This window comes from Gymnodraco acuticeps, unplaced genomic scaffold, assembly GCF_902827175.1.
Source record: "Gymnodraco acuticeps unplaced genomic scaffold, fGymAcu1.1, whole genome shotgun sequence".
In the NCBI taxonomy this organism is placed as follows: Eukaryota; Metazoa; Chordata; class Actinopteri; order Perciformes; family Bathydraconidae; genus Gymnodraco; species Gymnodraco acuticeps.
Window position 1 is genome coordinate 1,592,746 of NW_022990652.1, and position 27,846 is coordinate 1,620,591.

At 38.8% G+C, this 27,846-nt stretch overlaps 1 pseudogene; it reads left to right on the plus strand.

Annotated features, from left to right (window-relative positions):
- The window catches only part of LOC117554908, a 75,700-nt pseudogene that overhangs the window by 1,202 nt on the left and 46,652 nt on the right, over window positions 1-27,846 (plus strand).

The following is a 27,846-nucleotide window of genomic DNA, read 5'->3' on the forward strand; positions in this document are numbered from 1 at the left end:
ATTCCTTGCCAACAAGGCCAATGCCAAGCTATTTGGTTCAGCTGTGAGGATGGGGTAAAAAATAAATAAGAAAGACTGCTTTAATGGTTTTTAACTTATTTTCCTTTAGGATAATATTTAGCTTAAACAAATCTTGCTTTAAAGATTGAATAAGAGAATATTTTACAGAGTGTAAAAATACTTCTTTACCACTCCCCAAGATGACAATCAAATAGAGATATTTGTATTCATTGTTTATCGCAGAATATTTGTTTGTAGGTGCAAGAAGTTAGGCCAACACTCATCTGTCCAGTTGTTCTCAGGGATACATGGACAGGATGTACTGAATTGAAAAACAAAAATTCAAATACATTGAAATCTTCTCACCATTTTCAGATAAAAACACTATTTTTCAGGTCATTGACAACATCACTTTTAAAATGAATAACACTCTGCCCCATTATCAAATAAATTATAACTGTACTTTTCAGTCCCATCATCTGCCTCAGGTCAGGTGTCATACTTTGTATAGAAATTATGTTTGGGATGTCATTGAGCAATTGGGTAAAAAAGTGAACTTTTATGTAGTTGGTCTGAGGACTTGGAATACGTGTGCTCCAAGCAGAAACATTTTTTAAATTATCCTAGGGTTTGAGATTTTTTTGAAATACTCAAATTAGGGAGTATATTCCTCCGTGTAGTTGTTTCGTATCCTGTCACTTGAAATAACATTAGGCTTGAGGCAATCATCCGTACATCCTGCCGACACCTTTTAGAGTTGCAGTCCTCTTGCTTTTACTCAATTATTACTGCAAGTATGAACTGCAGGTGTAACATTGTGTAGGGAATAAATAGCACACTCCCTGAACTTCCCAGGACACTTCTAAAAATCAAATGTTTGTTTTGCAGATGGAGGCTTTGTAGGTAATCCCCTGTCTGATTCTGTTTGTCTCATTATTGTTATTTGGGTGTTGAAAGTTCCAACTTGTGGCTTTAAGCATTTCTTGTTATACATTTTGTACCTGGCATGTGTGAATGACTGTCAGTATTATTTCCCCAAATGTTCTGAAATGATTGGAAAATTAAATCAGGACTCATACGCAGCTAATTATTTGCAAATATCCTTCTGATATCTCCGATCATGCATATTATTTACACAATCTGTCATGATCCTAAGTTTCCTTAATGCTTGTGCAAATGTTATGGACGTCACTGCCGAGAAATTATGCTCACAAGTAAACAGCTCTAATTTCAACAACATACAGAGCAGGAATTCCCCATTTGAAGTTGTGTTAAGTTAACGGTGGTGTTTTTCTAACACCAGGAGTGAATTGGCACTTTATTAGCTCATTTCCTCTTCTTTTGAATCCACCAAAACGGTGGCATCCTGGCAAGTTGCCCGGGAAGATTGCCATGTTCTGCACAAATGGGAAATTCCGGTCAATATAATAGGTGTTTATTTTAGAGCTTGAAATCAATTGATAGAAAGGCTAGATAAAAGAGGACCTACACTGTATTATGCTTATTTTCAGGTTCCGTAAATTGTATTTTGTACCTTTTTATTTTGACATGTTTCCATGCTTTAATGTTCAAAAAGGAGAAACTCCCTCTGGAGGGAACTTTGGGATTTTAGCCTTTGCAGACCATTTACATGCACTCAAACTTATAGTATATAACACACTACAGGAAAGGGAAAACCCCCTCAAAAAGCATAACAAATCCTCTTTAAGAATGCCTACATCAAGGCCGTTAATAGACTTTTGAAATCAAAACTGTTTTTATGGAAGGCTAGGCTGACACGATAGCACAAATCATTTCTCTCAGCTTTAGGCATACATATTCATACGTTTTTCAAAGTCTGACAGTTTAATATTTGGCTCTCTTTCCAGGGTTCATTTTGAACCTTAATACGCCTGTTTAATCACTTCATTTTATGCTAAAGGAGTGCTTTCTTTAGGTGCAGGCTTTGTGTGGTGCCTCAACTATAACAAAAACTGCACGAAACCTAGATATTTATATGAACTTATTTTGAATTCTACCAAGATCGAACTCACATCAGCCCTCTTCATGCGTGGCCGGATTTTCAAAGCTGATGTTAAAACAAGAAAGAAAAAAATATGAATAATAGATGTAAGAGGAGCAAATGTAAAAAAAGACAAAATAGTCTTTTACCTGCCAGGTCTTGCGGTTGGAAGTCCTTTTTTAAAATATAAAACCTGGAAACAATGAGCCTCAGGATGAATTCGGACATCGATACACCAAGCTGACAAAGAGAAATGTTACTCGCAGAGGAAAGGTCAAAAAGAGGCATCTTTGTGTGTGCACAGAAAGTTCAGCCCCATGGCTCCACCAATGAAGAGTCATCGTACCAAATGGGCCCACTGTCCATTTATCGATTACTGTTATGGTAAGCTGTTTGGAGTTCATGCAGCCCATAGATAACAGAGGAAAGGGTCTTGGGGCAGGGGGCTGTGTGATTAGCTGACGTTGTGACTCATCCCCCGACAGCACAGCTTGACAATGTTGTTTATTTATTGGGAGTGGAGATGCTTCGTCTCCATGGCGATGTCTTTACACAACAGATAAGTGGTTGCCCTTACAAGTGTGTGGGGGGGGGGTCTCCTGCTGCGTATTAGGGCAGGGCTGACTGGGCGCATGGCTCCCATGATGCTACAGTATCTGAGATCTACACACTCACACACGTCATTAGGTTTATTGTAAGAATACCTGAGTGATGCAGTCTTAAATAAATCAGCACTTTAGGGCTTCCCTCGTCCGTAAATCAACGTTTCTTTGAATGACTTTTTGTTTAGACACTAGAAATGTTGTCGCGGTTAATAAAATAAAGAAAGAAAAAAATGCAGTCGACATTTTAGAATTTTATTTCCACAATTACAATTCTTTAAAAAAAAGAGGATAATGTTTTAAAAAAAATTGCAAAATGAATAACGGATCTTTTTTTTTAATTAAGGGTCTCAAAATCTCATTAGAAAGTCTGGAATTGTAGGAGGGTAGACCCAAAGTGAACCCCGTTGATAAATCACTAGCACGTAGCACCCCCCCGATGACAGGGGTCGCCTGTCTCTGAAAATTGGGAACCCCTACTACTCATATAGTTGAAATGCTCTGATTGGATGTTCCCTTTACATTACTTTAGTAGCAGTGAGATTAATTCAAATCTGCAGCGAGTGTTCCCATTACTCAACACGCTCCAATCGACTGTAAATCCACATGTTACAGATGATATTTGAAAAAGAATCCCAGAGTAACTTTTTCACCCCCGAATTGTTTCAACGTTTATTTGATGGTAAATGCAGGGGGCTATTGTTAGATCTATCACCATACATTGTTATGATTGTTAAAGGTAGGGTAGGTAATTCACCTTGGAAACACTTTTTGTTATATTCCATGGAATGCTCTTAACATCCCGATAGCAATGGATAAATGAAATGCTTTGACAATAAATATATACTAATATTTCATCTGTGGAAGCCGTGGCGCTGTAAAAAGCAAGTCCAATTATCTGCATCGGCCCGCGGCAGATAACTGGATGGCCTGCCTGCCTGTCAGCCTTCTATCTCATGCACAAACTTATCTTGTGCCCTGATTGGTCATGTGCGCCTTCGTGTGTGTTGGAGGAGGGGCTCTGTAAGGAAGTCTGAAGGAAGGGGCAGATTATTTTCGGTTGTGTACTTTCAAATTATAGCGCACTCGAGCTGGTTTCTCCATTCTTACCTACCCTACCTTTAAGGAGAAATTAATAATGTTAGCAATTATACACTGAATATTTAGGTCATTAAAATTTAATATGGCTCAATATGAGTTCAACTGTAGTGTATTTGGCTGCTTTTTTTGGCGCAGACCTGCAGTAATACTCTTAATTTTTCCTTTTACGAGGCACTAACAAGGGCTTGAATGTTATTCATGTGTGCTACCAAAATAACATAGATATGGAAATTGGCAGAAAGCCTTCTAGACTGACTAAAATAAACATTCACTCAGTGATTTCAGAGTGGGTCTAATTCAATTAGGAGAAGAGTTTGTTTTGTTTGGATGCAATCTGTTGCTTTGTAACAAGGTATAAACCATACGGTCCCAACAATCCTACGTTTGGGCAGACATAAAAACACAACTGTAGAAGAAAAGTAAAAATGTACTGACATTTTTTGTATTTAAATACTGTGGAGTAAATGTAGTTTCCAGTTACATTTCTAAAAAGGCTTACGGACCCCACACTTCCTCACAAAAGGCTAAACTCTTACACGGTATCGAATGGCAGCTTTTACGGCAACTGTTGGTCTCAAGTCTTTAAGAGAAGTCGTAGAGGACTGTGTTGATTTCAAGTTGACCATCATCCAGTCTTTCATGCAACGCCTTAATAAACATCCTGGAGGTGATTATTGGCATTGGAAGAGCTGTGGGGTTGAATCATTTGAATAAAAACCACCTTATTTTAACGTTAACCCAAGTTATTGATAATTTCTGCATAATGGTATCGAACCACAATCTTCTCTTCAAGCCTGTTGGATATGATTTCTAGGCACGGCCATCTTTGCAACAACACAATACCTAACCCAGAACGACCCATGCTTTGCCTTTGAACAATATTGTTCCCCATGCAATTTGGATATTGCACTAGTCCATATTACAATTAGGATAATAATGATAAGGATTAGGATTGTGGCGCTTGACCAAACTACGGTGGAGGATGTGGGTCAATTAAGCAATTCAATTTTATAAATGGCAGGTCAATCTGGGTTACATCAATATTTGCCAAGTCTTGTTTGGTGCTGCTAAACTGGCTTCATGCTTCCTACTGTACATCGTCCTGCGGTTTTACTGCCGGCTGAACAGGATGTGGCGCTTGTTTCGTGCATCATTACACTTGTTGTATGCTGCTGATTCTTCTGTTGACATACAGTGAAATTAGATTTGCTCATCCGTTGAAAACAGTGACGTAGCAGTTGTGTGTCCTGGCACACACTCTAAAGTAATTAAAGAGTTCACGTCGTGGATCATAAGGCTGTGTAGCACTAAACCCGGAAAGGAGTTGGCTTTTTAGCACAAATTAAACATTTTTTTGAATCTGTTTTTTTGTTTGATGCCTGAAATAAAAGTGGGGTTAATACAAGTTTACGACATTTTGAAAGTTTGATTCTGGGACTCAAAATACGTCTCTTAAACGTCTGAAGCTTTTATGCGTCTTAAAAAAGACGATAGCTAAAAAGAGTCTGGTAGTTTGTTTAAAGAATATCATTAGCTACTTACATCTGGCGATTCACGGCATTTACGCATCAATTATTATAATATATGTGGAGTTTATTTATCATGCTAAACCAAAGTATCATAAATGTTTGTTCGCCACAGATGTTATTTTCTGCAAAATTCCCAAATCCAGTGGGAAAATCCTATTGATTAGAATACAGCAATACGTCTTCACTGCACCGCTCTATGCGGAACATTCTATCATCACAACTGCGTCAACATTGTTTGCTTTGATTCTGCTTATATGACTTTGGCTCTGCCGCTGACTGAGTAGGTGCAGCAGAGTAGTGGAATTATGAGAGAAAGAGGCAGAGAGCGCTTAGGGATTGTGGGTAATCCCCTGGCCATCTGTTGCTCCCTCCCTCCCTCTCTCCCTCTCTCGCCCCACCTGATCACAGCCAACACAAAGAGGAAGTACACCACTGCCTGTACAGTAGGAGCAGGAAGTGACATAGGGATCAACCAATGTCCTGCTTTTCTACATGGCTTTCCCTTAAGATGATGTCTTAATAACAATCTAATCAAATACATATAGAGATTTGGTTGAATTAACCTTTTATTGCACATTCTGTAACTCACTGCCTAGGATTGTTTAAGTAGACGAAAAGTTATTTTATTTCAAGTTATTAGAGTAAAAAAAGGTGTTGCCGTGGTGAGTATTTGCGCTGTCAGCTTTCAATTCAACCAATTCAAGTAGACCTTTTTAGGTAAGCAGTATACATTTTTATTCTATTATAGACAGAGAGTTAACTTTATTCATACCCGGAAGGAAATCAAAACTGCATAGCATCAAAATACAGTAAAATTACAAAAGGTATATGAACACAGACAAATACGACATCAAAATGTATAAGCTAATAGTTATCAGTAAAGTTGTTAACAAATAAAATGCAAAGGGAAAGGTGATTAATAAGTAATAATAAGAAAACTAACAGCAGAATAGTAATAGTAAAAAAAAAGACTGGTCCTGTTGGTGTTGATGTGACTCACAGTAGATGAACCACCATTCAGTAGCGGACATTTTGACATGTCCCTTCTAACCTCCCCTATACGTCCTAATCTGACATTAGGTATGTGAAAATGTATTGATACACTTGAGGATCACGTATGTTAATTTGTAGTTAAAATAAATAGAATATCTCGTAATATTTATCTACAGAGTATTTTGATGTGTGTTACACTGTTTGTTTACATTTACTTATACCTCATTTTCTCTGCAGAACAGAATATTTAAATGTGTTTTAAGTCGGCATAAAATGGTTTGAGCCAGGCTTACATCTATGTTGGTTTGTTTATAAATTCTATTTTATTTTATATCAGCCAAAAAGCTGAGGGAAATTATTTGTATTAAGATTTTGGGATGCTAAAATGTATATAATGTTTGTATGGACACATTTATGACAGGACTGACATCTACATGCAGTGATTAAGTCATTCTTTATAGCCTTTGTATCAATGGTTTTTAAACCGAATAATAAATCATATGTGACCGCAATTACATTGTGTCACGGACATTGAAATCTTCCCAGAACAAAAATGCTGACGGAAACATTAGCCTTATTAAATATATTTGAATGAAGTTTAAGGCATGTTGAATAGAAAGTCAGCGTACTGGAAAAAGAAAGCCACGCAGTGCCCAGGACAGGAAATGATAAGCATCAGTTTCCACCATAATGGTCACCTGGTTTATTGCCCTTTAACACAGCCCTAAATAACATCATGCAAATGAGGAACAAAAGGCCACTGAGCCAGCTCACTTTCCCCGGTGACAAAGAGTTAGTGGAAATCCAGAAAAAACCCAAAACACTGCTCTCTGAACATTTCCACTGCTCCCTTTCCGCTTCACAGTGAGGTATGCACAAGACAGGAAGCGCTTCAGATTTAGTTTCTTTCCTCCGTTGTGATTACAAAGTTCCTTTTTCCCACCGTTGAAAAAGTGCTGAAGTCTGCAGTTATGAATGTCAAAGCTTGACTACACTGCAGACTTCTGAACAAGTACTCCACCCAGAAATGTATTTCATTTTTAACATTATGTTTTCCTTGTTTTTCGTCAGTTTTTATTATATCTTATCTTTCTTAAACGAATGAGACTATTTCAATGGCTATTTCAGGACCATGTTGAATAGTTATGTCTAGGTTAATTTAGTTTGTAGGATATTTGGTGTTTTTTTATTTAGCTTGTTCATGTTTCTGTATAAAACACTCACCTTTTTACCAAGGCTTTCGCCACTGTATAGTTAGTTTAATAGGTTTATTTTTCCGCTACTTCCCCCCCCCCACCCCCATAACCTGTCTGCCTTTTTTCCCCTACTACCCCCCCCCCTACCCGACTTGTAAAGCGACCTTGGGTTTCCTGAAAGGCGCTATAAAAATATTATATATTATTATTATTATTATTATTATTAATTCGACATATCTTCCGTCGCTGACTGAAAACCCACCTGTTTCGCTTGTAATTTGGCTATTCAATTCAACAAATCTTTTTTTCTTCTAATGATCACTTAAAGAGTTAAGCTTATTTGAAACAAATGCGCCGACACGCAATGGTTTGGCTTATTTGAAGCAAGTATATCTGCATTTTTCTTTTTGTGTCTTGGATAAAAGCATCAGCTAGGTGTGTCTGTGTGTGTGTGTGTGTGTGTATATATATATAGTAAATACTTTCAGTTTAGTGTCTTTTTAGTGTTTTTTTAAAGCTTCAAATGGCTTATCGGGGTGTCCATAATGTGTTCTCATTGTTCTTGTAAAAAATAAATAATAATTAAGGTATTCTTTGGTCCAGACTCCAGAGAGTACCTTTTTTATTGGAGATACAGATTAGAAAGGGGGAGATAGAAGGGATGACAGTTTGGTGCGCTCTGGAGTCAAACAACATTATAGGGACATTTCTTTAGCTGTAAAGTCATTTTTGTGTATTTTCGTAGGAGTGATGTTTTGGACAGAAAGTAAAACAAACAAATATGTCTCTCCTGCGTAGTTGTTTTAATACGTAATGCGGGGAATACAGGCGATGTTACATGGACATATGAAAGCTTCATTTGTGCCCCCATCATCCCGCCCTGTCCATCTGCCATCTCCGGCTGCAAAGCTTTATGTGCCTGAACACATCTCTCTGCGACAGCAATCACAATTAATCCCCTCCAAATCGCTCCACAATCCCATAAACGTTATTGTATACATACATCAGGGGGTTAAAGATCGGATAAAAATAAACCACTTAATTCCCTTTAATAACTTTTTGAGGTTATTCGGAAAAGGCTGCTTTCAACCCATACTTCATGTGTATTGTTATTTTAATACCCGTAATGTTTAATGTCCTTGCGCTCTTTTGCCACTGTTTTTGTTCTGTTTTTGTTTACCAGCTGTCGTGTTTTATGATATAGCTGTCTGGGCTTATGCTCCTTGATTATATTAAAGGTCCCATGTCATGGCCATTTCTACTGATCATAATTCCATTGTTGAGGTCTACTAAAATAGATTTATATTGTGCAATTTTCTAAAATCACATTGGTTTCTCATACAGCATCTCTGTATGTGTATTCACTCTCTGTCCTACACGGCTTGTTGGAGCTCCTGCCCCCCCCCCCCCACCCTGTGAGGCCACTGTGCTCTGATGAGTCCACCACCGTTACAGCGGAACATCAGTGACTATGTGTTACAACGGAAAAGCATGACATGGGACCTATAAAGTTGGTATGTTAGGGTCAAATAATAATAATTTTTACAGTAGGGCTGCACAATAAATATCAATCGATTGTATTTGAAATCGCAATATGGACAAGTGCAATATTTAAATTAAAGGAAGCACCATTTTATCTTAAGAGCTAAATATGTGTTATATACCAATGAAGTTCTTTGGAGCTGCTGATATTTCCATCCCATTGTATTGTACAGACTTAAAAAATATGTGTTTGTCAAAGATCTTCTTAATTAATCACACAATAATGATATATCTTTATTCTTTATATAAGAATTTTGATTAAGAAAATGATCAATCAATCCAATATGGTGAATCTCATCGCGATTGCAAGTTGTTTTTTCCAAATCGTGCAGCCCTATTTAATAACTCTGTTAAAATGTGACTACCAAATAGTTTTTTATAATTTAAAATATTTTACTTAAAGCAAGCATCAGGCGTCCTTTTTTAAAGAAAATCAATTTCTCAAACCTATTTTGGGCATGAAGAAACTTGACATTTATGCATGAACAAAGATTGGATATTTATCTACAAATGTATCAGGGAAAAGAACTAAGATTTGTTCTTTAATGAATATGAGTTATTATGGAAGAATATTGTAATGGGGAAAGGGAAGTAAGGCAAGTTAAATGATAACATCATGAGTAATGATCATAAAGGCATGGTGTGTGTATACATTCAACAAATCTCTCGGATGTTTTTGTTTTTTAATTACATTTTGACGTAACGCTGCCCACCAAAACAAATGGCTCATCCATTTTTGATCAATCTGCAGGTTACGTGTTCCTCATTTTGCGGACGTCAACATCGCCTTCGATGTTTTTGTGACTCACGGTTTCTCTGCATATAAATGAATGTGTCACGCTTCAACAACATGAGATACTGTACACTACTCATCCCCATATATGTATACATTACCGGCTTGTTATTTAATCCACGTTTAACATTGTACCCAGCGTCCTAGTGTTCTTGAACTCTTAAAGTTCTACTAAAGAAATTCAAAATGGTTGAAGTCTGATTTCCAAAGAGCCTAAACCTTGTCTTTGTTTTGTGTTGCAGTGAAAAAAGCCAAGCTCCAAGGACCTCCAGGTGAGTACATCGGAACTTCTTCTACTTTTCAGGACTGTATTTGTCTCCCATCATCTAAATCAGGGGTGTCCAAACTTTTTTCACCGAGGGCCACATACAGAAAAATATACGAAGGGCTGGGCCGCTCACTTGAGGTGTATTGCCTCATAAGTTCAGTTCTAAGTTAGCAAAACCAATCAAATGTAGGTCAATGATGCTCGTGAGTGTTGGCAGCTCATCCCTTACGACAGAAGCCTCAGATTGATTATAATAAGGAGAAATAGGAAGGGTGTATTTCAAGCTTGTTATGTAAATAAGTTATTGGGCTTTTTTCTTATCAAATAACATATGTTAGAAAATGTTTCCAACTTTAGCTGACTGAATGTATTTTAAAAGTGGGCTTATTAACACATACGTACTACTGTGTAAGTACAATATAAGATAAGCACAAGTTTCATTTGTGGGCCATATTCCATTATACTTTTTGAATTAGCTGAGGGCCGATTCAAAATGGTCCGCGGGCCGCATTTGGCCCCCGGGCCGTAGTTTGGACACCCCTGATCTAAATGTTTCAAATGTTTTACATGAACGCTGTCGGAGCTCTTAAGTCCTCTCTTGATTTTGGAGAAAGGAAGCTTTTTTATGTGCAGATCATTTTCTCATTTTTCGGGAGACCAGAGCATATTCTATGGCTATACAGGATTGTTAGTGTTGCTTTGAGACATACTGTATGTTCAATGACATCGTCTACCAAGGGTGTCTATCCAAAGTTTCATCACAATATTATAATCAATCTGGACAAATCTAGATATTTGCTGATATTACAAAGTATACCACGATACCATTTGTTTTTTATGCCCATTTGTTAAAGAGAACAACTAACATTTGATTTGATATTTTTATAGCTGGGCTTTCTTCCAGACATTTAAATGAAAAACAAGATACTATTTAAAATGAACATATAAAAATAGGCCTCCTGTTCACTATAAAGTGCCTTAATTCTTATAATTTAAGTGCAAATATCTTTTTGTTGCACTTAGATGGAAGCGCTGACACAGACGTGCCAAGGGAATTTAAAAAATAAAAGCGTATTTTAACGATGATATGTATGGATGTTTTTTACTTTGAATGAATGATTTAGTATATTATTGAATCAATACAGACAATGGATCCTATAATCTCCAACTAGTGACACAGCTGTGCCATGGACATTTCAAAATAAAGGCACACATCGTAAAGATAACATGTATCGATGTGTTTCCCTTTAAATCAATACATTTAAATCATAGATCATTGAATCAATACTGAACAATGGATCCTCCAATCTCCGACTACCTAACCCAGTGATTGAAATGGAGACATAGAGACACCAGGGGAATCTCAAAAATAAAGGCGTATCTTAAAGACCTCCAACTCCCTGACCCAGTGTTGAGCTGTTGGGAAATGTACACAGCCAACCCTAACTAATGCAGCTGTTTGCACTGTATAAAGCCAGACGCCTACATGGCTCACCTAACTTAATGATAATTAGCTTTGTCGTTTTTAGAAGCATGCCACTTGCAACCATTTTCGCATGTAGGTCAATCAGTCAAGTTCTAGCGAGGCCCGGGTTGACTTTGCATTATGTTCTCCGGTGTCCTTCTATGTCAAAACCGTGCACAGGTGAGCTTAGATTGTTGGTGGCTAAATCCAAATCCCCACACTCTCCACCTAAGCAAATCTGTGGTGTGTTTAACATAACGCCTTCCTCTAAGCCGTATGACGTTTCTGGCTAGATACTCACTCTCATTCTAGGTCCCCGCCTGACCCTGTGTTTGCTGAGGATAATTATTAAAGTTAATTACACAGCAGGCCTCTTTGTTTGTTCGCTGTGTCCCTTTCTAAATAATAAAAAGTCTGAGTCTGAGATCTCAGAGGCAGCACTGTTTATTGGTTTAGTGAGTTATTGGTTTTAGATTTCTGTCCCCTCCCTCCTCAGTAAGGCGAAATGTAAACATCGTTGTTGTTTTCTTCTTTGCTACAGGGCAATGAAGTTGAGTACAGTCCAGCATTAGATTTAGAAAAACAAGGCTATGTTCACGCTGTAAATGAGTGAGACTGTTTATTTGTTGTCTACATGCTACAGTAGAGAGAAATATGCATTGAGAAGCCAGTCTGCGGAAATATCGTCAAATACAATAGCAACAACATGTAGGCAATGAAAACCCAACAATACATAAAGAAAAAAAGAAATAAGGAGGTACAATTATGTGAGATGGAATAAGATAACACAGCATGTACAATTAAATACTGTATGGTTTGTGCCTTTTTGCAGTGCGTAGTATAAATTAGAGGCAATTTTTTGGAAATAATAAAGGACCAGCATGCTTACATTTCTATGTACACGTGTTATCTATGGTTGTTGTTCCAACAGCAGAAATAGCAATCAAATTTGGATATTCAAATACTTGGGGTTGTGAATGTGTCGTGTGTATTGCAGAATGTAGCTTATATTTGTATATGCAACAATTCCACATCATGATGAATGGACTAGGGCTGCAGCGAACAATAACATATAATTTACTTATTTTCCCTTATTTTCCACTAATCTGCAGATTATGTTATAATTTAACTGATTATTTTATTGTGTTTACATTGTCAATTAATAGCAAAACATATTTTTTAAAGTTTTGTCAGTCCAAAAACATTCGGTTTCATATGAACTAAAACGGAGAAAAGCAGAAAAACGTAATATTTGAGAGGCTGAAAACATATTCTCTATTTTTAAATTACTTTAATTGTCTATCCATTATCAAAATAGGCCGTAATTATGTTACCAACTTATTGATAAATCTTCTAATTATTATTTATTATTTAAATATTTCGTTTTGTTATTGCATTCATTTGTATAGTACTGTATCATGTCTGTATCATCTTTTGTTTCATTTGTATTTTCTTTTTTCGTTTTACATGCTCGAAAAAAATAAAAAAATAACTGTTGCAGCTATATTAACTTTCATATGATATCATGAAGACGTTAGTATTGTACTACTTTCTTGGCACATTTTCCATTTAGATTACACTTATCTGCTTAAACTGCAATACAATATATCTATATATAAATTGCATATATATCCAACTGTGTAGATGCACCTAATCTAGCCTCAGTCAGGTAATGGCCTTTCTCTGTTTACTCAGGCTCAAGGAATGAATGACTTAACATGATATGGTTATTTATTATCCCTTTCTGCTTCTGATAACCGTAACTTGTTCTGCATTGAGAGACGTGTGATGTATTGGAAGTAGTGTTGTCACGATACCAACATTTTGGTTTCGATACCGAGTCAAGAATTGCGATTCCGATTATTTTTCGATACTTTTCTTAAAAAAAGGGAAACAGTCTTAAATGTAATTATTGTGCTTTATTTCACACCAGAACCATAACACAAACTTTTAAACAATGAGAACAATAAACAAAATAAATGACAATAATTCGTATTAAATAAAATTAAGCATCATCTCAAACAACTTTTTTGTTTTATAAAATATAATTTGTTTTATATTTTATTAACATGTAATAGTACAGTAATATAAATAATTATTGACAAAATGTATATTGCAGATGTTAGCCACATTGGTAAGTTAGCTAAAACGATAGCCATATTAAACAGTTATCATTGCCATTAATTGCCTCGTCAAACTACGAAAACGTTCGTTTGTCACAAAAAAAATGACACTTGTTTGACTTAGATTTGGGGGCATGAGCATGATGTAATTATGTTATCTATCACATTCGCTAACCTGTCTGTCTTTAAATTTTTTAAACAGCTCTGGATGGCGGTCGGCGGGTGCTTAGCCAAGTCTGATGGAAGAGCTCTTAAAGTTTACATAAGGCTGGTCTGGAAGTGTGTTTGCACTTCGCCACACCTTCCGATAGACAGATTTTAAGCTTTTTCTTTGGCACCCTTTAAAAACAAGTTGTTTCTGGACTTATAGTCTGTCACTCTTTTCAATTTCATTACCAAAATAAAAGAAGTTTAAAGCTAGGTGAAGCGACTAATTCTAGGCATTGATGGGCAACAATGTCATAACAACCTCTCGGCATAAAGTTATACAAGGATTATTCTGCATCTACAGTTAGCTCTGGTTTCAGACTTTAGAAAGTCTACATCGTAACGGGAGACTCTGGCCAATCACAGGCCATTTCAGAGAAAACGAGAGAGTTCCTATTGGCTGTTTTTCAAAAGCAGATGCCGTGCAAGGCCCTCTGTCAAAACCTGATACTACGGAGGAATATACTGCAAGTAAAGTTGCTATTCCAGCCTAAGCAACAACATGCTGACTCGGTAAAGCAACCTGAAAGAGGAAGATGAACTTGTCAAAATGTCGGACAATTCTAGCGAAGCATTTCCCAGATGTAGACAATTCGCAATATTTTCTCATCACCTTTTTTATAGTTCTCTCTAATAGTAGTTTATGCTACTTGAATTCCAATATGTTAAAGGTTATTCTTGCCATAAGATGCCAAAAACCACATATTCCCCAAACTTGAACCGTCTCTAGTTCACCTTCATCTTGTACTGTTCGCTTGGTCCATAACTCTATGAACTGAAGGCAGAGAAACGTCTCATCAGGCGGTCGCAACAATAGTAGAATAGTCCTGAAATAAATCTTCTATTACATGCAATATTGATGAGAGGTATGAATTTGAAATGTCAGCCTTCCAACTGCCTGCGTTTCCTTGACTAATTTATTGGGAAAACTCCTCATCAATCAATAATGGATGAAGACGCTTGACTGAGGGCTCGGGGTCCCGCTGCACAGGGAGAGAGAGGACTGTCTCAAAACAGGGACAGGACAGAAAGCCTGCATCGTCACTTCTTTACAACACACTCACATGTGTGTGTTTGCACTGTTTGAGAGTTTTGAGAGTGTGGGCAAACACCGTGTGTGTGCTGTCATGCATTTTGACATGTCAGAATGAGTTTTCCACTCAATGAGGATACTCATACCATGCCAACTTTTAACCTCATGTTGGGTTAGGCATGATTCATTCCTATGTCTGTTGGGGTATGTGTGGTGGATCCTGGTCAGGGAACTGGTAGGGACAATATTAGGGCTCTACCGGATGTCTTTCTGAATCAGTAGATTAGTCCAAAAACCCAATATTTACTTCAATATAATATACATCTGAGAAAGGCAGGACATCTCCATAATTACATTTCCGTAAAACAGCATGTTCTGCTATTTCTGTCGCATGAAAAGTTACTTTAAATGATTAATCCACTATTTTTTAAAAATCCCTTTTTTAGAACTCTAAATAAAAGGTACATTTTAAAGCAAGAAGTAGTTCATATTGGTTTACAACACATCCAGAATGGGCACGGCTTTACCAGAGACGGTTCAAAAAGAAGACAGTACATTTTCTGTATCTGCATCACATTGACTCTAAAATGCCATTTGTGAGAAGTAAAAATCAGGATAAAATAAACTTTGCTTGAGACCAATTTGTTTGACTTGTCCGTCTCAATATGTGAAACTAAGTATGGCAGCTGTAGGTAGTAGAAAAAAAGGAAGATACACTAAAATAACTCCACTCCACTTCTTGCATTTGTTTGACCATTTATTCTTCCACAACAGGCACAATGCAATTCAATGCAGCTCCCTTAAATGGGATAGCGAGTGTGGTGAAAGTGTGATGGGAATTGCAATAGAAATAGCGGTGAAAAATTGCGGTCAACAGAACAATTCACTCCCCAAGCTCCAGTGAACACACCCACCACCAATAAGTGAAAAAATACTACTTAATAAATAAAAAACAAAGACCTTACACAAAGTTAGTCCATCTGTGAAAAGTGTTAAACGTTAGCCCTAGCTAACTAATATTCACAATGCTAAATGTTTTTAGCAATTAAAATATCTAATGTTAGCAAAATAACATACAATTACAATTGGCCGTGCCCACTTCGGAGACAGGAACCGATACTTTTCCATACAATTGATGCCAAATCTGATGTTTAGCTATAGAACATCTTCATCTTCAGTGTGCCGCCATATATTTGCTGTCTTCCCGGACAGTTATTGTTGCTTTCTCCTTAGGTGCAGATTGTATCAGCTGTATTGTGGACAGCACCTGCTGCAAAGGATCCACAGCCGCTAAGTGGCTCTTATCTAATCCATACATCCTCTTCCCTTATCTCATCTCTTCTATTCATGGTAGCCGGCCCAAACGTGACACAAGTCATGCACTATCTAATTAGGGGAGAGGCTTGAGTATCCCCCAGGCTCCCTTTGTAATAATGCCTGTGTTTTGTCCTACTGTCCACCCAAGACAATAATTAGGTCTGTCTTCTTTCACACACGCTGTTTGCCGGATGGACAATGCTTTTAGACGGTATTACGTCTCCAGGTTTTCTTTTTACAACATGGTTTTTTTTAAGAGCCGAATTTAATCTTTATATATGTGGCAGTAGGAAACCAACTGGGTCAAATGTTTATTGTAACATTGTGTCAAGAGTTGAGTTTGGTTTAGTTATCTGGCTACTGTGTTGAAGGGGCTGTGTAAAGTAAATGTTTCCAAATGTTGCCAGGGTATCAAGGAAAATCTTTGTTTAGGGTGGTCAGGTAATCAGTCGTCAAAGGAACAGCTGATGCCTTGCTTTTATTTCCCACAGACCAAGGTTGTGTGTGTGTGTGTGTTAGTGTTGGATTTCTGTATGTGCATGGGGACAAACTGTCATGCCTTCCAAAAAAGTGTGTGTGAATGTTTATTGCTTCCAATGAGAAAAAACTCCTCCAGTGTTTGAATGATTGTGACTTTTGGCTTGTGTTGTAAAGCGATCAGGTATTTAACCTAAAAGAGGCCCTGTTATGCTCTTTCTCTGGTTCATATTAGTATTTTGTGCCTCTTCTGTGACATATTTACATCCTTCAATGTTCAAAAAGCTCTTTATTTTTCTCATACTGCCTGTGCTGCAGCACCTCTTTTCACCCTCTGTCTGAAACCAGAGCCCAGTCTGCTCTGATTGGTTAGCTGGCCAGTTCTGTTGTGATTGATCAACCTTAGAGATGTCCCTGCCCTTATTAAGTGCAATGTGTTGGAGCGCTATCCAATACAAACGCAGGTGTTGCATTGATATCCATATGTCGCAGAAGTGAACAAAGGAGGCTAATGGAGGCGTTTCAGGCAGGGTAGGGGGGAGTGTGAGAGAAACTCTGTCTGTTGGGAACTTTTTGGAGTGGATTTTAGCCTTTGTAGACCATTTATTTCCACAAAAACCTATATAACACACTACAGGGATACTATTAGGGCCTTTTTAATGGATAAGGCCAAAACGGATGACCTATCTGGTTATTTCATCTATATACAGTTCCATAGTTAAAATTCTCAAATCTTAACGTTTACAAAATTGTAATCATTTAGTATGAATGAAGTGTGATACAATATGAACCAAAGCCCAAGATCAGAGTTTCAGGCCCGTCCACACGGAGGCGAAAATGAAAAAAAACCGAGGTCGATGTCTAAAAAGTCTTGCGTCCACATGGAATCATCTCAAGAAACGTGTCCGTCCACGACCCGCTGGAGACGCTGTAGTTCATATGCCGGGCCTGTAAGTGTCGCTGTACTTCCGCCACAAAATACACCAAAAGCAGCGAATAAGACCCCCGAGTATGGTTGCCATGGTTGCCTGGTTGCCCTTCGGTTTATTCTCTGCGGTGGATTTAGCAACATGTAGTTCATGTAGTTCTCCATGTCCACTTGTTGCTGATCGTTGTGGTAGAGGAGCTGTAGATTTTGCACTAACATCTGTATCATGGTCAGTAGCGTCTGGAGCACGAACGCAACCCTGTGATCCGCCATTGTTGTTGTTGGCGAAACGCATCAGCAATGACACAGGGGTGAGCAGGAGAGGTGGGGAGAGGCGGGGTTATGATCGTTTAGGGCGTACACACGGTGCCGCAAGCCTTACGTTACCAGACCTTCCCACTTTGGGATGCGTTATCGTTTGAGGGCTCCGTTTCCGCGGCTCCGTTTCCGCGGCTCTGTTACGGCCTCGTGTGGACGAACCTTCCATACGATAAAGAACTATAGCGGATAACACCCGTTTCATCTCCGTGTGGACGGGGTCTCAGTGTAAGTCGTTCCTCCAGCTGCTTGAGTGCCCAGGTAGGGGGTCGTATTTATTTATTTGTATTGTGTGAGTCTCAGGGAAGACCCCCCCCCCCCCCCCCGGTGCAGGGCTGGCAACCACCAGAGTGAAACAGGGTACATCAGCCTGCACGTGTTGATGCTCCCTCTCCCTGCAGCGGGAAATGAAAAGTGGGATGGCTGCGTCACGCGCCGTCTAATCCGCCCTCCGCTTCCCCCTCATCCCTCTTCCCCCCGCGCTGACAGCTGGTGCAGACGGATGGGTATTGTGGCTCTGCTGACCGCCATGATGGAGGCTGATGGAGATCACTGGGTGTGAAAATCGTCTACACACTCGCGGACAGGCACTTGACTCCACGTTACAAAAGCAAACAGTCCCAGCTAGGGCCGCAAACAACACTTTTTTTCATCATTGATTGATTTATCAATATTTTTTAGATTAAAGTTGCTGTGGCCCAGGAGGGTCGTCCAACAGTTGGGTGGTCGGTGGTTCAATCTCCAGCCTCTGCTGTCAGTGTCCTTGGGCATATGCTTAACCCCAAGTTGCTCCCGATGCTGTGGCCAACAGTGTTTGAATGTGTGTAGATGCTGACCTTTATATGTAAAGGGAAATCCATTTAACAATTATTGTTTATTTATATTCTGATATATAACATTTTGGTCCAAAATCTCCAAATGTTAAGGCTACAACATTTTAATTTTCTGTGATTTTTAACTAATTAATAACTACAACACCCTGCAATCCGCCATTATATTGTACCTTTCTTTGTTAAGACTGCCTTCACCTTTGACTGAACTGAATTTCAATGTTAGTCTTGATGCTATCAGGGCTGACGGAGACCTTTCCGCAGCAGAAACAGGTCACGGGTAACAGCGGACCTTCTTCCTCTATGACACACTCCATATTAAGAGTGCAATGATATAGAGTTGTTTCAAAAGAAGATGGTATTCACTGTGCAGTCAAGACTTTGCATGCTGCATGAGGTTGGCTCTGCATGGAGATTAAGAGTTAGTGTGCTGGCCTGGCCTGGCTTGGCTTGACTTAGTTGGGGTGGGGGGGCTTATCTGCTTTCACTCTCACTGGATCTCCTGATGTCTACCACACAAAGCCCGCCCCGGTGAATATTAATGTAGTATTACTTGAAAGTGCGTAGGTCTCCTTTTGGTTTGTTTCAACTTAAATATATGTCTTTATATTGTATCATCTTATGACTGTTGACGTTTTTTTTAATTATGTATTTTGGCCCGGTTTTGTCTGATAAATATTACTGTACCAATCATCTGTAGAGCTTTTTCATCTCATTTTCTCTTATAATAATACACAAGTCAGTAAGTGTACCTCACTATATTTTGAAATTGGATTTATTGTGTTTTCAGTGAAATAAAAAGGGAAGGGAAAGAAAGAGAGAGAGATGTCGTAACAAGGGGACAATTATTTATTATTTCAATTGTATGAACTCCGTAAATGGCCATCAAACTTTATTGCTTATAGTCTAGAAAGGGCTCAACATTGCTTCCGATTGTCTCCTTTTCCAAAGGACATTACATGCCTCGCTATAATTTAAACATAATCTCTCTTTTCCTTTTGTTTTCAGACAAGTTCAACACCTACGTGACGCTGAAGGTGCAGAATGTCAAGAGCACGACGATCACGGTGCGGGGGGACCAGCCCTGCTGGGAACAGGATTTCATGTTGTAAGTTATATCAAACAAAGACACAATTTAATAATTCACCAATTGCAATAAATATGACTTTCATGGTAAAGAAAGCAACTTCTGCACTGACATCAAGCACTAAAATACAAACTACAACCAGAATGTTTTTATAGGACTGGTTTGGCCAGTTGCTCCCTTTTTAAAATGATATTATTTATATAAATATATTTAAATACACATATAAACAATAAGTAATGGTGCAATACAAATGTTAAAACAAATAATTAAATGTAAAATAAAAAGTTATAAATAAAATGGAATGGAATATCAACAATATGTTCATAATATCCCATATTATTATATAATCAGTATCATTCATTTATGTAAATAAAGGCACGTTCCAAAAAAAGAATATTTTTGTATTAATGTGAATGGTCCCCAGCCTAGTTCCTACCTGGTGCTTTGAGCTCCGGGAAAGGTGTCTTTGTTTTCACGCTGTGCGAGTATCTTGTTAAACAGCTGCTGTTCATTTCCTCTTTGTAATTCATTGGTTTAATTTCCTCGTTTTACTTTCCCCGTGAAAGGTATCTATGGTGACAAGAGAGCCGGCACGTTGTTGCATGCGTGTCATTGTTTGTCTTTTGTTAAGTCGCTCATTGCTACACTGTTTGTTTTTCCAGACCTTCATCGCTCTGCTGTCCATTAATGATGTGTCAGCTATGATGTAAACCAAAAAAAATACATATATATATTCATCTACATTTCCAGCAAATGCCCAGCACCCTTCGTTGGGGGAAAAAAAGTATTTATTGTATGTATAATCTGTTAAAAATATTTTTTTTAAAACTCCTTCGTTTACTTTCTTAACATGGTGACATCACTTTGTAACACTCACACTTCTATTGGCTAGCTACACATTGTACATGATAGGCTTAGACCTATAAATACCTTTTTGAACATCGAAGCATGTAAACATGTGTCACTAGAGGCACTAAATATAAAATATGAACCAGAAATGTGCCTTATAGGGCCTCTTTAATGTTTGGGTAAACAATATCAGGATATATAATGATTTCTATTTAGTCAATAATCAAAAATCCGTATGAAAAAACACAGAAAAGCCTTAGTTAGTATACTCCTGTGTGAAATAAATACTTAGAAAATGAAATGTAGCATTTTTAAATGTTGAACATTTCAACTGAAATTATAGAGAAATAATAAATACATTTAACCATATATTATGGTATATAGCAAATGATATATAATGCCATTTGTATATTGTTCTAACTGTATATATAATTATATGCATGAATGAGCACATGATTTAGAAAGCCTACAGTAAATGCCAACATGCACCTGGACACTCAGCCCCCCCCCCCCCCCCCTTAATTTTTCTCAATGAGCTGCTCTCTTTGATTATCTTTTCCTCTCATCTTCCTTTTGTTTGGCCCTTCAATCGCTATAAACTGTGCCACAGATAGAGAGAATATGCAAATGCCCTTGTAGCGCTGCTCCTTTCAAAATTGATATGCCATTTTGTTGCTGTCATCGAGCTGTTTTTCAAGCCCTTTGAAAAGCACGTTGAATGACAAAACAAGGCTTGAATGTATTATGATAGCTAACACACAACGAAGAAAGGAAGTAGCCTTTGTCATCGACAGTTATGGGGCCTGGCAGTAACTATGGAGACATTTGTGTGTGAATTTAATGGCGATCAGAAACTTGTTTTCTGATAACAAGGGCTCAAACTACACAACTATTGTTATTATCCGCTGAGTGCGCTGACCTTTCCAACACTTGGGTTTTAAAAAAGTGATATAAACACGCTTCACGCTTCATCATTTTTTTTATTTGAATCTTTCCTCAGTGAGATCAACAAGCTGGACCTCGGCCTCATTGTCGAGGTGTGGAACAAAGGCCTCATCTGGGACACCATGGTGGGGACATCATGGATTCCTCTGAAGGGTATCCAACAATCAGAGGAGGTACTGTTAGTAATTCTCAGAGGTGTGGACTCGAGTCACATGACTTGGACTCGAGTCAGACTCGAGTCACACATGTTATGACTTGAGACTCGACTTGACAACATCACAAAAGACTTGCGACTCGACTTGGACTTGAACACCAATGACTCGGGACTTGACTTGGACTTGAGCCTTCTGACTTGAGGTGACTTGCTACTTTAATTCAGAGGTCTCCAACACGCCGATCGCGAGCTGCCGCTAGAAGAGCAGACTCCCGTCGGGGAAAGCAGAATCTTCAGCCGCCCCTACTCTTGCTGAGAATCCTTGCAGGCAGGGGCGGGTCTTTATTTAGCTGGGCCACCATGCGGCCAATCATATGCGAGGACACACTAGGTTCATACCATTATGTGAAAGAAGGGTGGGGGGCACAGCATGTGTAGTGGTACAGGCCAGCTGCACAGAGCGACGGGGATACGGGGAGCCGGATTTAAATGCAAGCGCGTCGGAAAAAGTCAAGAAATGAGCGAAAACCAAAAAAAGAAGCAGCATCTGGCTGCTTTTCAATGATATTGGAGAAAGCAAAGCTGAGTGCAGGATTTGTAAAATGAAAATAACCTTCAGAGCAGGGTTTTTTTTTGGTAACCACTCAGGATTTATTGTCAGAGGTGGGAGAAGTTCAGACAATTAAAAAAAGTTACAATCAGGGTTCCCGCGGGGTCTTAACAAGTCTTAAATTTGATTATCAGAATTTAAGGCCTTAAAAAGGTCTTAAATATGATTCAGAAGGTCTTAAAAATTATCGGATTTGAAAGGTACTTCTATGTTGCGATAGCGTGGCGCATTTCCACTGCAGCGGGTAGCCCCGTTTAAGCGTCCTTAACCGTCCTCAAGCGGCCAAACCAGTTTTTGGTGGCCTTTCCATATAGCCTAGTACCGGCTAGGGGGTACTTTTTCCCTCTTTTCCCGGCCCCATAAAATCGTGGTTCTATCAGACCAGGGCCAGGGCTGAACTAGTGACGTCAACACTCTCGACTGCTGATTGGTCAGAGAGAATCGTCACAAGATCGCGCGCAAGTTCATCCCTAGCGTCGCATATATATTTAGAAGCAAGCTTGCAGCATTTTTATAAACAGCATTTTGTAAACGGATGAGCTACAAAAATGGCTACGTCTAATAAGAAAAGCACACCGTGGTCGACCGAGGAGGTGACGACGTTCCTACATCTCATTGGGGATTATCAAATCCAGCGGGAGCTCGACGGAACAACTCGAAATGTGAACAAAAACAAAGCCGATCGCCCCGCCTACACTGCGTTGCTACCTCAGGTCCTAAACTGTAATGGAAATGCGCCACGGCCTCGGACGGCCAGCGAGGTAGCCCGAGGCCTGAGCGAGGACGCTTAGGGACGCTTAAACGGGGCTACCCCGTTGCAGTGGAAATGCGCCATTATGGCGCATTTCCACTGCAAAATGTGTTTTGGGGGAAATGTCCGGGCTGCAAAGTAACCAGTACGGTAATAGCCTTTCAGTTCCCCCCAACAATTTGTATTGAATTAAATCAACATGGAACCAGTAATCACTAACTTTGTTTCCCCCGGCCCCTTATTGGAGAACACCCAGCTAGTAACCTAGCAACCAAGCTTCAGCTCATGTAGCCTATCTTCGAATCTACTTACAAATAAATATGGGAAAGTGTAAGTTCAACCGCATTTGGTTGGAAAACATCTAATTTAGTGCTTGGTTGAAACCAGTGGAGGGAACGTGTTTGAAGCCCGCTGCATCTTTTGCAAAATAAATTAGTGTTTGTTTGCTAATGTAGCGTTAGCTAGTGCAGCAGCAGCTAATGCAGCAGCTCCCGCAACAACACCGGGGGACCTCCGGGCGAAGTTTGGGTCTACGTCAACCCTAAAAGCGGAGGTGCTGTAGACGCTAAATACCGTAGCTAAACACCAATCATACAACAGCAACGATGAAATAGTGTAGCCAAGGCAGCAGAGCTCTGAATATAGCTCACTCTCTCTCAGAGACACACACACACAAACACTAGGGCTGCTCGATTATGGCAATAATCAAGATTATTATTATATTATTAATCGTTTTTTCCGATTATGTTGTTTTCGTAATTGTGGCAGGCCAAAATCGTAATTGCGATTAAAATATGATTAATTGCACAGCCCTAACACACACTCAAGCGCACACACATACACACTTTTTGTCTAACACGCTAACACAGTTCTGTACTGTTACGCTGTTGTGTTCAGTCATTGTTCTTATGTTGAACATGAATACATTTACTTTGTAAGTGATTATGGGACGTATTTCTTCTTTATATACATTTTCCTTCATACTTTATTGCCGTGAAATAGGTCTTAAATTCTATTCAAAGTGGTCTTAAAAAGGTGTTAAAAAGTCTTAAATTTGAGTTGGCGAAACCTGCAGGAACCCTGTACAATAAAAAGTCCTGCATTCAAAATGTTACAAGTAAAAGTACAAAAGTATTAGCATCAAAATATACTTAAAGTACCACCTGCAGAGGGATCTAGATTCAGGTGTTCTTTTCCCCGCCTCGCTGCACATTATCCCTTGCATAAAGATAGATTGTGGGTCCCTTATAACATGTTGTACACAGAGGAAATAAACATTCTGGTTACCTCAACATCAGGGATCTTATACATTAAACTCCTTCTGAATCAAACCGTCACGGTAGCCTTACCTTACTGATCCCTCTTAAATTAGAAAAACACACGTTACTTTACCAGCAGAGAGAAAATGGATTATTAAATTATTAATGTGATTAATAAAGAGCAATTTGATTATTAAGTATTATTTTGTTGATCGATGTCATTACATTTGGTGAAAAACACATAATGACTTGTTTATGACTCGTTTTGTCAAAGTTTAGGACTTGACTTGAACTTGCCCATCCTGACTTGAGACTTGACTTGCAAAACAATGACTTGAGACTTGACTCGGACTTGAGCGCAAAGACTTGAGACTTGACTTGCAAAACAATGACTTGAGACTTGACTCGGACTTGAGCGCAAAGACTTGAGACTTGACTCGGACTTGCAAAACAATGACTTGGTCCCACCTCTGGTAATTCTTGAACCCTGAGAGCAGGACAGACTGAAAAGAGTCAAGGGAAGCTTATAAAAAAGTTAACAGCATTTAATTACACAAAAGATGCGGTGATGTACAAATGAAATTTGCGAGTGGAGGCTCTCTCCCCATGCGTCCGGTCAGCCGAGGTCAGGGAAAAGAGGTTGATTCTTGGCTTGCTCTTCCTGTTGTCATCTGAGGTCTTCTCCTATTGGCCGGCGTCGTCGGGGGGCGTGTCCAATGCAATTCCTGCCTTTTTCTGTTGCTAAATTACATCATTCTGGTGTCTGTGGTTATTTAGACATTCCTTGATAAACGTTATTCAGCGTCAATAAATGAGTGATAATCCCAGTGTGTTTAGTGTACAACATCACGTAATTTCACCTTCAATTCACGGTTTTGAAAATGTAGCATTTCGCCACATGCTAATGCTAACCGGAAATGACGAAATTCACTAGCGGAAAACCGGAGGTCATGTGTGAATCTTTGGTTTTTAGAATAAAACAGATTTAAATTAAATACAGTGTATTTCATTCAAATGACGCCATATCAACATTGATTTTAATTTCTAACAGTACGCATATGCACCCATACACAATATAAATAGCACAAATTCTGTGAGATCAGGTTCAGGTTCTTTATTTGTACCCGTAGTTAAGACAAGGGATCAATCCTGACGCACTCTAACAGACACATCTCTAATAAAATAACTAATAAAAGTACACCCTGCTCCATCAAATGTTAAAAAGAAAAACACTAGTACAAACACAAGATATAAACCTAAGATATAATGCTTGAAAATTATGATTACTGATAATGATGGCAGAAGGTTAGTAGAATAATGAACACTAAGAAGATCCAATTGTCCAAATGTCAATATCAATGTGTGTGTCTTCATTGCAGGAGGGCTCGGGGGACTGGCTCTTTCTGGACGCAGAGGTCCTGATGAAGGCAGATGAGATATATGGCACCAAGAACCAAACGCCTCATCGAGTCCTGCTGGACACTCGCTTCGAGCTGCCTTTTGGTGAGATATGAGAGTCTCTGACACAGTTGTCAAGTTCAGGTCTTTTTCCCATCATCTTAAGTACCAGCTCTGACCACAATGGGTGCATGATAATAAAAAGTACATTTGAGTTTCTGGTTGGCGTAGGGCAAATCAAACCGTGATCCAATGATATACACAAAGGTGCACACGTGTTTCCTGCTGAAATGTCACCAGTCGCTGCTCAGGAAATGCTATCCAGCCTGGGGCACTGCCTTTCAAATGAATCATATCTTCTAACCTGGTGTCCTGTAGTCTTATGCAAGCATCTGTCATTGTAATTAAAATACAAAAATAAAAGACTAAATGAACAACATGTTCAAGAAGAGTACAAGGTCACCTTCTCCCGTAACAAAATTAAATCATAACCAAAAGCGTTATCTCATTAAATCAGGTCACTTAAGTTGAACAACTAATGGCTAGAAACAGGGCAATCTTAGACGTTCGTCCAACCGCCTAATGTCCCGTCTCTGGTTCCACTGGGGATTAGAAGTTTCTGGTCTGCTTAAAATGAGGGCACTGACTCGTTTATGGCAGATCTTCCTTTATTAACTTAGGTTCAGTAAATATAATTTGGTCTTCGCCAGGCTGTTCCATTGTGGCCAACAGGATTAAGGAACTATTAAGAATATGTTTATTTATAGCTAAAATAAAGAAGAGGAGAGTATTACTGGGACATTTCCCTTAGCTTAATCAAACATCCTACAATGCCCCTTCTTTTTATTTTCAACATACTGTTCCTGCAGACTTCATTTATACTCATTTCATGTTCATTGATCAAAGAAAATGCTAGACCTCAGACACCTCCTTGATTAGCTATTAGCTTGTTAGCTTGACTTATCATTTAAAAAAAAAATTTCAAGTAATTTCATTCAAATATATTTGCCCTATATTTGCCATTCAGTTATATCCAGAGGGTGGTCGTCCCCTGTGCTCCTCCTGCTCTCTGTGGGTTTGACCACAGTTATCCTACAGTATCTCTGATGCCAGGACTCCATATTAAGCTCAAGCCCTGTGATCATCAAAGTTAGAGCAGGGAGTCTGTCCACCAAGTGTTTTTTTATTTGTATTCAAGAGGAAGACCTTTCAAGGTTGCAGGAGGCCATCGTGACTCTCTGAGCCACCACAGCCGTTCATTAAAGCTGTGGGTCGGTGTGTCTTTGAAGCCCTGGCCTTTGTGTGAGTGGCCTTTAATGTGCATCTGTCGACTGAGCAGCAGCAAATGCCCCTGCAAAGAGGGAATAGTGAGAAGACCTGCTCCAATACTTAAAACAATCTAATCATTTGTATATTTTAACGGATTGTATGAGGGCTATTGTTGATGAGAATATTAATGGATTACAGAGCCGGCAGAGGGGAGTAATATTGCCAGAAACATACACAGATAAACATGATTAAGTTAATGAAAATAGAAACTATTTTATATATGATCTGTTCATTAATACAGTTATATCAGAGTAGAATACATTGCGTTTTGTGAAATTCCTTTTTTTTTTGGGCTGCTGCTCTCACAGAAAGAGATTTTGTCGAATTAGCCAAAAGTGGCCTAAAGTAAGATGTACCACTCCATGTAGAATTTAGAAAACCTGACACAGGTTCAAGTTGTTTTGGAAACTTTCCACGCTGAATGAATGACAGCCCTGAATAATAGGACATCATGATGACTTCTTTTGTTATAGCATATTTTAATCGTTTGTTTACAATTAAGTGAATCTGTTGGCTTTAGTTTGGCGGCCAATATTTATTTTGTCATTGTTCAGGCTCATACAAAATGAAAGCGGCTTAGTGTATTATGATGAGCAGTAAGGTGACGTGTGTGTGTGTTTTATGTAGACATCCCGGATGATGAGGCTGAGTACTGGACAGGCAAGCTGGATCGCATCAATACCATGGGGATCCATGATGAGGTAAAGTGCAATTTGAAAAGATTTGACTTGTATTCATAT